This window comes from Henckelia pumila, chromosome 2 (genome assembly GCF_033568475.1).
Source record: "Henckelia pumila isolate YLH828 chromosome 2, ASM3356847v2, whole genome shotgun sequence".
Classification (NCBI taxonomy): Eukaryota; Viridiplantae; Streptophyta; class Magnoliopsida; order Lamiales; family Gesneriaceae; genus Henckelia; species Henckelia pumila.
In genome coordinates this window covers 183,263,738-183,277,052 of record NC_133121.1, presented here as the reverse complement: position 1 = coordinate 183,277,052, position 13,315 = coordinate 183,263,738, and positions in this window count along the sequence as shown.

Below are 13,315 nucleotides of genomic sequence, written 5' to 3'. Positions count from 1 at the left end.
GATAATATTTCGCAGCCAGCGTGGTGATAAAGGACAATTTTTTCACCCAAAAATGAAAGATCCAAGAAGGTTTGGAGAAACCATGTAGAAAATAACAACAGAACAATAACTCCAAACAGAGGATATGGAGCTTCTCAAGGTAACTTTAAATCACAGAGATATAGAATTAGATAATAAGGTATCCCTTGAAGATGTCAAAAAGAGGCTCAAAGAAAGTTACAAAGAGTATCCTTTGGCATGGTGGGATAGAAATCAACTCAAAGTCAGTCTTACTCTAAAGGAAGACAAATAGTATGAATTCGTCAGATATAAGCCTATCCTGATGAACATAACAAATCAAAGGGATATGAGAATAATTATCAAGGAACATTTGGACCTTGGTCTAATCAAATAAGGAATTTCACCATATAGCAGCCCAGGTTTTCTGGTGAGAAATCATGGTGAAATAAAAAGAAGAAAACCCAGGCTAGTTATTAAATACCAAGATATTAATAAAATCCTGGAGTTTGATGGGTACTTTATACCTAGTAGAGAACATTTAATAAGTTGCGTTCTAAATGCCAAAGTGTTCTCAAAATTTGATTGTAAGTTTGGTTTCTACCAGATTCGAATGGAAAAAGCAGTAAAAAATTCACTGCCTTTTCTACTCCACAAGGACACTATATTTGGGAAGTTATGCCTATGGGATTGGCTAATGCACCCCAGATATTTCAAAGAAAGATGGATAATCTGTTTAAAGATTATTTTAACTTTATGTTTGTTTATATTGATGATATTCTTATAGCATCAAAAAACATAGACGAACATGTTAAACACTTAAAAATTTTCTCTAAAATTTGTAAACAAGAAGGACTGGTTTTATCTGAAAAGAAAGCAGTCATAGCAACAAGGAAAATCGAATTCCTTGGCATAGAGATTGATGAATCTGGAATTATCCTACAGCCCCATATTGTGGAAAAGGTACAGAATTTTCCAGATAAACTCAAAGATGTAAAACAACTCCAAAGTTTTCTCGGAGTGGTTAATTTTGCAGGGATGTTCATAAACAACCTTGCAATGTACAGGAAGGTGTTCAGTCCTTTGTTAAAAAGGACACAAGGTTTATATGGATCGATGACCATACTAAAGGGGTAAACCAACTGAAAGAGATATGTAAGAAACTTCCAAAAATGGCTATATCAGTCGATGAGGATGATTTGGTATTATTTACACATGCCAGCGATGATTGGTGGGCAGCAGTCCTTACTAAGCTCACTCCAAATGGGGAAGTACCATGCAGATACTGTAGCGGCTTTTTTACAGAATCTAAGGGAATTAGATGGCATATCAACGAAAAGGAATTTTACGCAGTTAAAAAGGCTTTTGATAAATGACCTTTATTTTTACTTGCTAAAAAATTTACCTTAAAAGTTGATAATACTCAGGTAAAAGTTTTCTTAAGGAATAAGATTGAATCTAAACCAGAGAAGGCTAGATTATTAAGATGACAAGCATTATGTCAGAATTATATTTTTGATATTGTTATTATTAAATCTCATGAAAATATTCTTGCAGATTTTTTAACAAGGGATGGAAGGTAGTGACGTGGGTTCCATCATGAAAATGCAGACGCATCTCAGGGAACACCTTGGGTTGCTTCAAACCGAGTTCAACCAGTTAGTCATTAATGCTGAAATGGCTGGCAGGTTACAACAAGCTGATCAAATCAAAGTATCTAATAGTATTACAGGATGTTTGCAAGCTCAAACTCAACTATGGGCTGATATCCAAGGGCCAATTGTGAGGGCTATAGAGAAGACATTGGTTTCTTATAAACAAGAAACGATAAAACCTTTGGTTTTACAAGAAGAAATACAGCCACTGGTTGTAGAACAAGATGTTGGGAATTCTAATACCCAAGATACAAGTGCTAATCTACCATCAGCTTTTGATGAATTAGATGAAGCAAAAATTGATGAGAAGAACTCATCAAATCAACCCTCCGCCTCTGGGGTAAAAGAGGAAGAGATCAATCTTAGGCCCAACACTGACAAGGGCAAATCTAAGATTGATACTAATCCATCTATTTTTTTTCCATTCCAGGTTTATCAACAGAGGTGGGAGAAATTGAATACAATGAGTGAAATCAACCCAAACACTTGCAGGGTTGATGTTACAGGAATATATCCAAGGGTTTGGCTAAAAAACAATGTCAATTCTAAAGATGTAAAACTCTGGTATGAATTTGGGGCTTTGGCCTCAGTTTATACAACGTCACCAAGCTTTCCGGAGATATCACAGTTACCAAAATGGATCTAGGAAGCAGTCCTAGAAACATGGGCAAATAATGATCATTTGTCCAGAGGGTATGTTCTTGAATTATACTTTTTCAGTGCAGCTCCAGAACCAACAGTGAAAGGATCACACGAACCCTTTCATTTCATCAAGCTGAGGAGACCTGATATAAATAATCATAAATTTATCAAAGATCCTAAAACTGAATAAATACCCTTGGTGTCCACTTTCGGGGAAAATGAGATCTCAACCAGAAGGACATGGGGTATTTGGGTCTGTCTTACTGAGATGGACAAAGTCAAGTTTCCATTCATATTTTATCAGAATTCTGTGAATGGATCGTTCCTGTTAAACACAATGACAGGGAAAACTACAGCCTTTGCGGAAGAACTCTTCGAAAAAAAAGAGAAATCTTTTGTGGAACAACAAGCTACCGGGGAGTAAAGAAACTCGCCGAAAATTTTGTAACATGGCTCATATTGGACGATGATCAGAGAATATCTGCCCAGAATTCCCAAATCAGAAGGAGCCAAAATTTTAAAAAACCTTTAGACCCCGAACGGATCGAAAGGATTTTTTCGAGACACGCAAAGGTGGACAAGGACCACTGAAGATGCGTTTTCACAGGGGCCTACTTCAAAAGCAAAAGATGCCCCGACAACAATAAAGCAGGCATGTGAGGAGAATAAAGCCAAAAGAAAGTGGCAGACATGTGATTTCTCCACTAGTAAAAGATGTCATCAATAATGGCATAAAAAATACAAGACATCTGCCTCATTCACTAGTAAAAGATGCCATCAATAATGGCAAAAAAAAATACAAGACAGCTGTGAGATTCCCTGAAGTTTCTCGGTGAAACGAGTGGAACTACATCTATAAATACAGGCATTTAAGGAAGCTGAAGAGATCGATCATTCCCTTCAGTTTTCTTACAAATAAATTGTTGTAATATTTCTCTCTCTTTTGTATTAAGTTTTTTTTTATGTATTTCAAGAACAAGGCTACTATGAGTAGCTAAACAAGTTGTCTTCTCCTCTTCAAAGAAGTTGATTTATGTAATAATATTATGTCTAAATAATTTCCTTAAAGTCTCTTGTTATTTCATGCTCATATTTTATAATTAAATTTATATATCATACGCCTTAAGGTAGAAAACGAATTAAGGCTGTACTGGGTGTCGTTGAAGGAGATTGTGCAGAAACCATCTGTTGCGACTGCGTGGTTGGAGTGTGAGGAGCACTTCGTAAAACTCGGCAGGTATGACCCGACGACATTATGGTCAAAGAGGTATTTGAATTTAATTAATCTTACGGAAGCATGTTGGACCCTAATTTGGAGTATATCGGCTGGAAACCTTGCGTAACTAATAGTCTTGCATGGCCGGTACTGGTTCGATAGGTTTAACAATGCCACGTACAAAGAATTAGTTACTAAATAATTTTTAATTCAAAAATGGGGACCACTAGGGAGTTTAAATAAAGAAAATTGTGGTTAGGGAGTTAAGATAAAGTTTAAAGGGTTGGTAGGGATTTTTAAATCATTTACTCATAAGATAACATAGGGAAATGAACTACATTCAGTAAAATGTCACATCAATTTCATGAGAAGATTCTGCACAATTTCTGATTTTCATATTTAAGGTTTTGCACCATGAGTGGATATAAGTGGTAGAAATTTGAAATTATGTAAGGATGTGCTTAGTCACGCACAACAATTATCAATAGATTAAGATCTAATTACAATGACAACACATACACTTAAAATTTCAATTTAACATTTACTCTTATATTCATACAAATTAAAAGTAACTTTGTATAAGTTATTTTACATTTAGCTTTAATTACATTTAGAGAAGCTGGACACTCGTTAAGATTAATGGAAGATAATAGTACTGCTAATATGTGTATCCAAGAAACTGCAGCTTACTTAATGTCTGCTGTTTTATGACAATTATTAGCTACCATTCTTTTTAATTGTAATCTTAAAAATCCCAAATGACAAAATACCCAAAAAAGAAAAACGGAACAGAAACAAAAACAAAAACAGAAACCAAATATGAAAACTAACAAAGAATGAAAGTAACAGGAGACCACATTGAACACACCGGAAAAAGGCTAGAAAATCAGATCATATTTGATTATTAAACAATCCATTTAATTCCAAATTTTAAATTTGAGTAGATCTTACGTAACATTTGAAATATCCTTGTTGTATCAAGAGTATATTATCCATAGTATATACATGTAAAGATCACAAAACACTAAAACCAACTAAACACAACCTACCAGAAGAAATAATGGTGCAATATTTGTTGGTTTTAGGTACGGCATTACGAGATAGAAACTATGAAAATTGAAGAATAAATAGACACCAAAATTTACGTGAAAAACCCCAACAATTATTAGGGTAAAAACCACGAGCAAGACCAAAAGATTCCACTATAATATTTGAAGAATTACAACCTCTCTCTGTGTTTTCAAAGAAACACTTACCCTCTTAATATAGGAGAAAACCTATCTCACAAATATATATAGAAATACACTCAAAATATTTGAATGTTTAAAATGAGAGAAAAGAACTGAAGATGGGATGTTTAGAATGCCGATAGGATGCACCTATTTATAGTGAAATTCCTCGATGCATAAATGAGAAGAAAAATTCTCATCTGAATTTCCCTTCTTTGATGTACGTACACATGTAATCAATAAGCAATGTATTAAATTGCTTCGACTACTTCATTTTGCCATTTGTCTCATTGACTTTTCAAACCGACATTTCTCCCACTTGGAGATTTGATTGAGAATCAAACACATCTCCACATATCCTTTCAATCTTGTCATTCCCGCTGCTTACATTTTTGCTAGGCCGCTTGAGGATCTACACCATTCAAACTTCTCCGTGCTCACTGGATTGGTCAGAACATCAGCTATGTTATCCTTTGTATGAATATTTTGCATATCCACACTTCTTTCCTCTACTACTCGTACAAAGTGAAATTGAACTCCAATGTGTTTAGTCCTGGAATAAAAGGATGGATTCCTTGCAATGCGCAAGGCACTTTGACTGTCACAATACAGAGGAATCTTTTTTTGTTTATGTCCAAGCTCCTCCAATAACCTTTTAATCCATATTGCCTCCTTGCAATCTTGAGTAGTGTATTCTGCCTCAGTGGTAGATAATGCCACAACTATTTGCAGTTTGAAACCCAGCTGACTGCACCTCCTGCAACTGTAAACACTTAAACAGTAGTAGATTTTCTTTTATTTGGATCACCCGCATAGTCTGAATCCACATAGCCCCTGAGTGTAAAATCTGATCCTCCAAAATATAATGCAGCATCCGAGGTACCCTTAATGTATCTAAGGATCCTCTTAACCGTGCTCCAATGCTCTTTTCCAGGATTCGCCATATACCGACTGACTGCTCCCACTGCTTGTGCAATGTCTGATTTTGTACAAATCATGACGAACATCAAAGTTCCCACTGCTGATGCATACGGTACTCGAGACATCTCCATCCTCTCTGCTTCACTGCTAGGACACATCTCAGAGGATAACTTGATGTTAATAGAAAGAGTAGTTGAAACTGGCTTACTATCTTGCATGTTGAAGCGTTGCAAGACTTTGTTCAAATAATTTTTCTAGGAAAGCTCAAATCTTCCTATTACTTCTGTCTCGGTAAAATTGCATCCCTAGAATCTTGTTTGCTAGTCCTAAGTCTTTCATATCAAATTCCCTAGCCAACTGTGCCTTTAATTCTTGGACCCGATCTTTGTTGGGGCCTGCTACCAACATGTCGTCCACATACAACAGCAAAATGATATAATCATCATTACTAGACCTCTTGAAATACATACATGGGTCTGCACTGAGTCTGTTGTACCCAAGGCTCATGACATAGGAATCAAATCTCTTGTACCAATACCTTGGCGCCTGTTTGAGACCGTACAGAGATTTGTTCAACTTGCAAACCAAGTTCTCTTTGCCCTTTTCTGCAAAACCTTCTGGCTGGAGCATATAGATTTCTTCTTCAAGATCGCCATGAAGAAATGCCGTTTTCACATCTAGTTGTTCTAGATGTAGGTCAAACACCACACACAATGTCAACACTACCCTGACTGTTGAAAGTCGAACCACATGAGAAAATATCTCATTGAAGTCAATACCTTCTTTCTGAGCGTACTCTTTGACAAACAATCTTGCACGATACCGCTCCACTTGGTTATTGCCATCACGCTTGATCTTATAGACTCATCTGTTACCGATATCTTTCCTCCCTCGTGGTAGTATAACAAGATCCCAAGTTTTGTTTCTGTCTAATGCTTCCAATTCTTCCTGCATCGCTGTCATCCACAGGGATACATCCGAGCTTTGAGTAGCCTCATGGAAACTCAAAGGATCACCATCCTCTGTTAATAGACAATATGCAATGTTGCTTTCAGTGACATAATCTGAAATCCAACCTGGTGGTCTTCTCTCTCGAGTTGACTGCCTCACTTTGGAAACCTCTGACTCAACTGGTTCTTGTACCTCGTGCTCTGGTACTGCTTCACAAGAAACTTGATCTTCGTCTGTCTTATTTTCCACCTGAATGATAGTAGTTTCTGAATTCTGTGTGCCTTTGTCTCCCTTCACTTTATCTTCCTGGAAGATAACATCTCTGCTGATGATAAGCTTGTGGACAGTAGGATCCCACAAACGAAACCCCTTTACTCCATCAGCATATCTCAAGAAGATACACTTTTTGGATTTGAAATCCAACTTTGATCTTTCTTGTTCATTGTACATAACGTACACCGGACTTCCAAATGTATCTAACCAAGAATAATCAGCTAGCTTGCCAGTCCACACCTCCATCGGAGTCTTCAAATCAATCGTCACTGAAGGAGAACGATTGATGATGTAAGAAACGGTTTTGACTGCTTCTGCCCAAAATGACTTTGGTAGACCCGCAGTACTCAACATGGCCCTTGTACTGTCCAACAAAGTTCTGTTCACCCGCTCCGCCACTCCATTCTGCTGAGGCGTGTAAGCCGTCGTGAACTGTCTTTTGATGCCCTCATGCTGACAGAATGCATCAAATTCATCACTGGTATATTCTCCTCCATTGTCAGTCCTCAAACATTTGATTTTCTTGTCAGAATCAAGTTCAACCCGCGCCTTGAAAACTTTTCTTTGTCAGGCCCTTCACATGTCGTACCTCCTGTATGGTGCGAATAGTACCATCAAACATTTTGAATTTAATGGTACCGACCCCAGCGATTTCCAAGGCATGATCGTTTCCCATGAATACAGATCCTCCTGAGACGGGTTCATACCGATCGAACCATTCTCTCCTTGACTTCATGTGCCACGTCACTCCTGAATCCATAATCCATGCATCACAAAATCTGTGTCTGCCTTCCGCAACTGTTGCTGCTTCACTGAATAATATTTCACCACTGCCTGAAGTACTGGCCACATTTCCTTGAAATCCTTTTTCGATGCTCTTCGTACACTCTCTCTTGAAGTGCCATTTACCGCCACATGTAAAACAGTAAATATTTTTCTTCTTACTTCTTGACTTTGATCTACCATATCTGTGGCTTCCACTGGAGTCACGCTCTGTCAATCTTCCTCTCGTCATCGATAAAGCCTCTGCTTGCTTCGACGTTGCCAACCTATCTTCCTTGTTCATTCGACGACTCTCTTCTCCAAGAACCGCAGTTAATACGTTGTCAAAATTTAAATTATCCGAAAGAACATTGTTGGTAACATTGATGATGAGCTGGTCGTATGAATCTGGTAGACTTTGAAGTAGAAGCTCCGCACGTTCTTTTTCCTCTATTTTATGCCCCATAGACATGAGCCGAGAAAATAGAGTATTCAATGTGTTGATATGGTCAGTTATCGATGAGGATTCCGCCATCCAAAGAGTATAAAGTTTTCTCTTCAGGAAAATTTTGTTGTGTAGTGACTTGACCTCGTACAGTTTTGCCAAAGTATCCCAAATAACTTTTGCGCTTTTTATTTCAGAGATACTTGACAAAACTTCATCCGCTATAGCCAAGTGCAAATTGGCAACAGCATTGTGATTCATCTCATTCCACTTTTGATCATCCGTGATGGCCGCCGGTCTATCTCCAATAGCTGCCAATCAATGCTCCTTTGTTAGAATTTCTTGCACCTTCAATTTCCACAGCAAAAAATTGCTCCCATTGAATTTTTTATCTCGTATTTTTGCCGACATCTTGACTACAAGAATCCCGCCTTATAAAATCTTCAAAAAAGATTTTCTGATGTGGAAGATCAGTCAAAGCTGCAACCACAGAGCATACTCAAAATTTTAAGAAATTTTATGCCAAGACTTTGATACCACTTGTTGGTCTCAGGTGCGGCATCACGAGATAGAAACTATGGAAATTGAAGAATAAATAGACACCAAGATTTACGTGGAAAACCCCAACAATTATTAGGATAAAAACCACGGGCAAGACCAAAAGATTTCACTATAATATTTAGAGAATTACAATATCTCTCTGTGTTTCCAAAGAGACACTCACTCTTTTAATACATGAGAAAACCTATCTCACAAATATATATAAAAATACACTCAAAATATTTGAATGTTTAAAACGAGAGAAAAGAACTGAAGATGGGATGCTTAGAATGCCGAGAGGATGCACCTATTTATAGTGCAATTTCTCGGTGCATAAATGAGAAGGAAAATTCTCATCTGAATTTCCCTTCTTTGTTGTACGTACACATGTAATCAATAAGCAATGTATTAAATTGCTTCAACCACTTCATTTTGCCATTTGTCTTATTGACTTTTCAAACCGACAATATTCACCAAAGGGAATATAGTCAAAATGATCATGTAAGTATGACCATTTTGTGTTTTGGTCTTGTAAGTATTTAATTTTGGATTTTGGTTCTATAAGTTAAGTTATAATTGGTTTTTAGTCCTTTCTTCATAGAGTGTTGACGTGGCATCAGAAAATGCTGACGTAACAGCTAAAAATTCTTAAGTGATATTTAGAAATAATGGTGTGTTTGTTGTGGTATCAACAATTAAATGCTATGTTTTCAAAACCGGACTGTACCGACTGGTTCAACTGGTTCGATCCGGAACCGATCACTGATTTGATCCGAAACACTCCCAAAAATCATTTTTAACGGTTGAACAGACAGAACTGGTCAAGAACCGGAAAATTAATTTTTTGATTTTTTTTAAAAAAATTAGTTTTTTATTTTAAAACCTTAATTTAATATTTTGTTATATATATACATGATTATTTGAAATTTTTTATTCGTTAAAAATATTATTTATTAGTATTAGAATTTATAATTTTTTTGAATATATTTATATAGTTAATTAGTTTTCAAACTACGATAAATATATATATTTTTCCATTTATATAAATTTTTTTGGTTTTTATAATTTAAAATATATTATTAATTATATTATATAAACGATTTTCCAATCCGACTGTCCGGTTAAAACATTCCAACCAGTTGGACCGTTTTTTTAAGTTAGATCGGTTTAATCACCGGTCCGCTTATAAATTAAAAAAAAACATTGCTAAAATGAAAAAAGACTAAAAATCAAAATATAACTAAACTTACAGGACCAAAACCCAAAATTGAATACTTATAGGACCAAATCACAAAACAAGCAAACTTATAGGACTATTTTGGCTATTATCCCTTCACCAAAAGCATTAGTTATCTCCTCTCCTCATTATTTTCTATATAAGAACTTTTTTTTCATTCATCAAACTAACAAATCCCAAAATAAGACAGTAATTCCCGTGAATAAAAACACATTTTACCTGTCCATACAAATGATTCACCTTTGGACTTCTACACTCATTATTTGGGAAACACATTTTGTGTTATTGTTGGTGATAGTTTCTAGCATAGATTGCGAAATTAATCTTTGAAATGTAACTTTGGGTTGAAATATATTTTGTGCTTCAATTTATAATTTTAACAAGTATCATACCAAGATATAAAATCTATATCTATATCTATATCTATATATATATATAATAACTGAGTTTTTGTCATTTTTGGCAAAATCCCGCCAAAATCGTATTGCTAAAAAAAGAAACTTTTTCCCAAAACAAAAAATAAATTATGTTTTAATAAAATTGATACTTATACATAATATATTCAAACGTGTGCATATATAGACATTTAAAAATCTATAATAATATAATTATATTTGAGAAAACTATCTTGACTAACAATTAAATTGTTTTGGCCAAAAACCATAATGAAATTAATTTTATTAAAATTAAATTCTTAATTATATTCATGAAGTGTATATAAATATATATACGTACATATATTAAAATTTCGTAGATTTCTATGATTTCTCAATTATTATTATAAAACTATAATAAAAATAATTTTTGAAAAAAATTAAACTTATTAATTTTAATCATGACGTATATTAAATTAAATTGACGAAATTCAAAATACGAATGTCTCTTTAGATTAAAATTTATAATAAAATACTTAATAATTAAAATTGACAAAATTCGATTATTAAACCTGAAAAGACGTTAACACAAACATTATGTAAAAACATTTCCACAATCTCATGAAATTAATATTACTTCCATTATTTTAGCTTTTCAAAATAATTAAAAATCTACCTTTAAGATTAAAAATTATAATGCGTGTCAGATGTTTTGTACAATCTCAAGATTTCAGTATTCCTAAAACACAATCATTTATTTCGAACACGAGATTATACGTTCTAAAAATTAACAAACAAAATATTTAATAATTTGACTAACAAAATTCGAATGATTTAAGAGTGATTTAAATATAATCACTTCGATTGTTAAATACAATCAATTAATAAATTGATTTAACATTCCCATGATATAACTTTACGTGCATAAAATCCAACTTTTAAAATTCTAAAAATGTAAATATATACCCCAAAAATTCGATTAATGTTATATATATCTATATATATATATATATATATATATATGTATGTATGTACACTACAACAAAAATGCTGAAAGACTACGGTGAAATAGCCATGTAGTTAAAAGTTAATAGCCATGTAGTTAAAAGTGCGGTAATAGACTACGGTAAAAAACCGTAGTCTTTTGTCGTTACGGTTTTTAACCGTAGTCTTTTCTATTGCACTTTTAACTACATAGCCTTTAACAACGGTTTTAAAGACCCCTTTAACTACGATTTTTCACCCTTGCCTTTTTTTTATGTATAAAACAAAAAAAAATACAATTTTTAATATTATAAATTCCTCAGAATTTGAAATTTAAAAATAAAATTTAATATACAATTTTTCAGTATTGTAAATTACTCAAAATTGAAAATTTGAATCCTAATTTCATACACACTAAAAAATAGAGTAAAAAATGGTCCTAAATTCCTAATCTTTCTGGCTCTTCTAAAACTACTTCGAAGCCTAGCTCTCTTGCTGTTGGAGAGACTTCTCCAATGATCGACTACAAGACGAGAGTCCTTCACCTAAAAACAGCGGTCGTCAAAATCAATTTAAAAAGGCCAAAGATTTCAAAATATACATATAGATGTTCCATTCACTGATAGGAAGGAAGATAAGCAACAAAAATATGTACCTTTCCCTCAGTATCCACGGATTCCACGGATCATAATCCAATCCCTCAAATTCCAGTGAATTACATAGGAAATGAAGCAACAAACCATAAAATACACGTTTTGATTTGATAAATCGATAACTTACACCATACAAATTCTTCTGGTTGCAAACGGAAAAACAAAATCCAGATATCATACGAATTGATTAGATTTCAATAGAGAAACTCACTGTGCGACGCGATTAAGAAGACAATAGTCGATCCTTGAAAACTAATAATAGCCCAGGCCTGCTCCGGCCCAATTAGATAAGTATATATATATATATATATATATATATATAAATTTATGTCTAGCCCAAATAAAAAATAGCCCAGCCCAAATATAATTTTTATTTTTTATGACTTGGGCTCGACAAATCAAAATTATTCTCTACTTTGTTCTGTCTTTCAAAATTGTTGGTCTGCTAGTGCGAGAGACAAAAGACGAGAAGAGAAGACGACGAGAAGAGAAGAGGGGTTTCGATTAGAAGAGGGGTTTCGATTAGAAGAGGAGCTGGAGCCATTGAAGCTCTCGGTTTTGATTTTTTATATTAGGAATCAAATGAATGGTAAGCTATCAATTCAAAAAACTGAAAACAATTTCGATTTTTGCAGGGGCTGGAGCCATTGAAGGCTTGAAGCTCTCTACTTTGTTTCAGGAATTTTTGTTTTATTATGGAGGGTTCCAGTTTTTGTTTATTATATAATTTATATTCATGGATACTATATGTTAGTCATTATTCGGCATTGAAATTCGTCGGACTAGGGATTGAATTTTTGTTTCAGGAATACACTTGCACAGTTGCACACTATACACAATAATGGAAGAAAAAAATAATGATTGAAATTATTGAATTGTTGGGGTGTGGGTCACGGGTTATAGTCAAAAAGAAAAAAAATGATTTCTAATTATTGATTTTTTGTGTGTTAATGATGGTTGGTTTCATTATATTAAAATCTCTAACTCATTCCTAATGCAAATAAAAATGTGTATTAAAATTAAAATATGTTGTTACTTGCTAATTTTATTTGCTGCTAATGTGATGAATATTTGTAGAAATTAGAATTATTTGTATGGTTATATAGTATTTACATAATTATCAAAATTTTGGGTATTTATAAAGTTAATTAATTTTAGCTTTGTTTGAGATTATCTAGCAATTAAGAATCTAAATGGTTTTTTTATTGTGGGTTATTTTTGCAGATTGAGAATGGAAAATCATCAACATCCTGTGAAAAAGGGAAAAACCTTAACTTTTTTTTTTCCAAAAAAAGATCAATCAAAAGGTCCTTCCATTCCTAATGTCTCATCTTCTGTAGCTACATCCTCTGAAATCGTAGATTCTCCACCTTCCAATCTTGGAACAGAACCACATGTTTCTATTGAACGTGATTCGGGAAAGAGAAAACAAATCT